Source organism: Silene latifolia, chromosome 3 (assembly GCF_048544455.1).
Source record: "Silene latifolia isolate original U9 population chromosome 3, ASM4854445v1, whole genome shotgun sequence".
NCBI classification, from domain to species: domain Eukaryota; kingdom Viridiplantae; phylum Streptophyta; class Magnoliopsida; order Caryophyllales; family Caryophyllaceae; genus Silene; species Silene latifolia.
Genome location: NC_133528.1, coordinates 95,420,519 through 95,425,490, shown reverse-complemented (window position 1 = coordinate 95,425,490; position 4,972 = coordinate 95,420,519). Strand labels below are relative to the sequence as shown.

General features: G+C 33.6%; 1 long non-coding RNA gene across 1 annotated transcript; it reads right to left on the bottom strand.

The window, feature by feature from the left end:
- Window positions 1–1,053: 1,053 nt before the first annotated feature.
- Window positions 1,054–3,985, bottom strand: LOC141646182 (uncharacterized). Its single transcript, XR_012545409.1, has 3 exons — window positions 3,829–3,985; window positions 3,674–3,734; window positions 1,054–1,256 (listed from the first exon to the last, which is right to left on the bottom strand). It is a non-coding gene; the product is annotated as an uncharacterized LOC141646182 (long non-coding RNA).
- Window positions 3,986–4,972: the final 987 nt, after the last annotated feature.

Sequence of the window (4,972 nt, the reverse complement as noted above, 5' to 3'; positions counted from 1 at the left end):
TTAACTCGTTGTATTTTCTAAAAAGTAAAGGTTATCAAGAAGTAATTGTGTTATTAGTTATTTATGATTTTTAGAAGTGGTGACATGTTTCCTTGGTCTTGAATAAATGAAAATTTTGTTTCTTGATATTTTTGAATTGTGTGAAGTAGGTTACCATGTCTAGTGATATGCGGGATGTGTTGCCCTAAGCCTATATACGTTTACAATAATTGCATCCATGTTCAAGTTAGATATCATTATTAAGAAAAGATTAATTAATTAATTATGTGTATTTTGTTAGAAATTATTATTTATTCTGCCAATGTATTCGTCGGTAGTTAAGTAAAATAGTTAAGTTTAAATAAAGTTAGTTTGAGTATATTATAAGTTGTGATTTTGCTATTTGGAAGTAAATCAAATATTTTGTATTCATTTAACCATTAATTCGTGTTGGAAATATAGTTGTTTTATATAACAATGTGTGTTTCATGTTTTATGGCGTTACAACAATGATTTAGTTGTTCCTGTTGTTGATATTCCGAACTTCGAGGACGAAGTTTATTCTTAGGGGGAAGGAATGTAATACTACGAGTGTTTTAAGTTATTGTTGTGATATCTTGTGATAAGATTTGGCATGATTGATAATCGTAAAATGTATAATTGTGTTGGATGGTGCTTAGTTATGAGGATGTTTATAAGTGTTGTGGTAGTAGTTGTGGGTGAACTTCGGGACAAAGTTTATTTTAAGGGGGTAAGACTGTAATACCCCGTAGTTTAGTGAAGTTTATATAACTAATTTATGTAATTTGAATAATTGATTATGACGGTTATAATTAATAATTGTGAATAAGACGGAATGATATAATAAATAATAGAATAATAGAGTAATGGGTCGTAATGGTAATTGGGTAATAATAATATACGATAATTTATATGGTAATAGTGAATGATTATTATGATGTAATAATAATAGTAATACGATTGTGACACCCCGCGTTAACGCAGAAGATAAAACTTCTAAATTCAAGCGGAAAATAGGAAATTTTTGAAACTTTTAAAAATTTAAAGCGCGGGTTCACCAAAATCTAAAACATAAATAAAGAATGCGGAAAGAAAGTTTAAATTATACAAACGTGATAGTCGTGGTGAGGGAAAATATATCCCTCGAATGACAATACAATAAAAGGTAGGTCTAAACAATCCTAATAAACCAACTACTAGGCCGAAGTGCTCGCTAGCTCACACATGTCTTCACCCCATGAATGCATCACTAATACCTGTCATTCATGTAAACATGAACGCATACAATCGGTGGGGAGTAACTCAAGGTTCTCCCAGCCACAAAATGTCAAAACGAACATAACAAGGAACTAAAACAGGTAAGTCATATAAGATACATACAAAAGATAAGAATATCAAGTTTATATGTAAACATGGCAAATAATTGAGATGGAACAAGATAGGCCAACCTTAGCATAATAAAGATTCAACTGATCATGTGAAACAATTAAATAATATGAAAGACAGGAATATGGTCATTTATACAAAAGCACGCATTTCAAAGGAATACAATATAGATATGAGATTAGAATCCGAATCATGTGAAGCAGTTAAGTAAGGGATCAACCAATACAAATTACACGAATGGAAACCGTAGCCATTATTTGGAAAACCACTTAGCAAACATTGCACGGGACGTGGCTACTAATGTCACATTCATACTTATGGCTTGCATCTCACCATAAGAACGGATGAGAACATCAATCCCGACGATCATATCGCAACTAGAGGGCTTGTAGCTCACCCCTAGTATCCGATAGGACCAAGACAAACAACACAAGGCACAATTCTTACCTTGAAAGACAAATACCAATATCTATAACCAAGCAAGACCTTTACTACTCATATATCAAAATATAATTCCCCTGGTAGGACGACAATGGTACTCCCAAGACTCAGTCCTAGTCTAAATCGCCGACTCTCGGGCGAACGGTCCCCGATTCGACATGCGGCAGAACAGTCCGCATCCAAGACTCGATCGACAGAACGGAAGTCGAGAACCCACAATCGGCAGAACAGTCCGAAAGAGGCGGAAAAATATGAGCTAAACCCACAATCGGCAGAACAGTCCGAAAGAGGCGTAAAGATAAGTCAAGCAATACTGTATAGCATAAAGGCATTATCAAGAATACGACTCAACCAAGCGATACGAATCAACTTGGAAAGAGACTACTACGCGACCCAACCAAGCGATGCGAATCAACTTGGAAAGAGACTACTAATGAAATGAGCCGATGATAATCTAAATAAGACATTTCATGCCAAATCATAATCATGAATATGAATAAGTGACTCATTTCTTCAATATTTGTCACTTGAATGAAAATGTAAATAAATGGGAAATAAACCATTTATAACAAGCAAAACAAGCATTATTACAAATGACCCAATTTAATTAAACAAGTAGAATAATTCACCCGTATTTGAGATACGATAAATAAATGAGAAGGGACGGATTAAAAATTCATATTATAGGTAAATAAGACATTTCATCAAATTTTGACTCGAATAAATAATAAATTCCACTTTTATGATTAATGTGAGAAGAATATGTGAATGAACATATTTAACGAGTTAAGTTACATAAAGCATGAGACGAGATTTAAATCATTATAATGACCAACTTGCGCCAAAACCATCCATAACTACGACTCAAGGAGCTAATTAGTAACACCCACACATAGCCCTACAGCTAACCATACACGGACACAACACGTGCCCCCCGCCAGGCCACTGCCCAGACCACCAGACTCGCCAAAACCAGGCCACAGTACAACCTTTGCAGACTAGCAACAGTCCCCTGCACCGAACCAAACAGCCACCATCACTACCCTAAATTGCAGCCATGCTAAACCATTCCTTAATCCATGCTGAAACAGGCCGTAGCCCATGCACAACCAGGCCATACGACCCCAGCATAGTCCCCCAAAACGAGGCCAACACCAACCAAAAGACGGGTTTAACACATAGAATACGACCTAGCCAAAATACGACCCTAACATGAAATGATAAGGTAAAAGCACACGTTTTTATTAACCCATAAGCAACCCATAAAACAGTCGCCCATCAGCAAATAACCGCCTGCTCAGTCCATCAAAATCAGTCCCAGACCCTGGACCAAAATGCCCCAATACAGAGCTCACAAAACCCCCTGTTCAGACCACAAACAGCCACCCTCTCGCTCCCAAAATCAGCCAAGAACAGCCACAAACACCCGCTAAAGCCCACTCATACAAACCCGTCCCAACACAGTCTCACGGACTCCCTCCTGTCACGGTTTCAATATGAAATCAACAGCCCACACGGCTCAGTTTTCAGGCGGGATACAAAGTAGGATTGAGACGGAAGTAATACGCAGCTAAACCTGAATAACACTCACCAAATTCAACTTAACCCAGCTCGAAATTCATGTAAAACAGCCCGATTTAAACGTTACTTTAAGACGGAACCTCGACACAAAATCTTCATGAACACAACTAGTGAATCCGAGCATAAAGACAGCAATGGCGAGATAAAAATCGAGCATACAAATGAGGGAAGGTGTAAAGAACGGAACTTTATCAAAACAAAGACACATAACACGACACTCAAGATGGAATATCGACATTTTTGTCGAGTAACCTATCAACGTTACCTTGACTCTTCGAATTCCCAAGTAAAAACGTCCATAACGCGGCCCTATCTTCAGTCTTCAGCTTAAAAGAAGGAAAACGAATCACATGAGTCACCAAGACCGAGTTGTCATAAGAAGCCCAATTCGAAAATTCAACAAGATTAAGACTTTCTTACCTAGAAATGAGGAGGAAGAAGAGAGGAAGCCAATGGTATAAAAATGGTGAAGTTTGGTTGAGAAATGGAGGAGGGATCTTGGATTGAAGGAGGCGTAAAAATGGAGGTTGAGGACTGAGTATATTTGTGGTTGTTGTTGTTTGTTTCTCGCAGGAAAATGAAGAAGAAAAAGGAGTATGCAGGGGTTGGGTAGGGACACGGCTAAAAGATCAACAACAACAATAATTAATAATAATAATAATAATAATATTAGAATAATAATAATAATAATAATAATTGAATTAGAATAATATATAAAGGGGATATTTAGAGGTAGTGTATAAGAGGGTTGGTGAGCGGGTTGTCACTTTTCGATTGATCCGTGTTTAGATAAGATTTTCCATTGAAATGTGACGGTCTAAAGTTAGACGGAATTTATTACTATTACTGTCATTATTATTACCCGACCAAAATATGTATACATATATTCTTATATAAATTATGTCTTAAAAATACAATTTAATAATACGTATTTTTGTATAAATGAGTTTTATATATATTACTTTTATAGAAATCATGTTTGAAATAAAATGAATTAAATTGAACAATTCAAAAATATAAAATAAAGAAATCAAACGGTTTAATAAATTTTAAATGTTAAGAGTGGAAATTCGCGGGTGTTACAACGATAATAACAATAATAACAATAGTAATAATAATAATAACAATAGTAATAATAATAATAATAATAATAATAATAATAATAATAATAATAATAATAATAATAATAATAATAATAATAATAATAATAATAATAATAATAATAATAATAATAATTGTATTTATAATAATAATAATATTTGTTATGAGACGGTAATTAAGTAAATAAATACGAAGCAAGACGGAATTGGAGTTGGACCATGTACTATGGAGCTTGGGCCGATCGTGTATATGGTGTAAGTAACAAGAGTAATTGTCGGGATCGAATAAGATAATAATAATAATAATAATAATAATAATAATAATAATAATAATAATAATAATAATAATAATAATAATAATAATAATAATAATAATAATAATAATAATAATAATAATAATAATAATAATAATAATAATAATAATAATAATAATAATAATAATAATAATAATAATAATAATAATA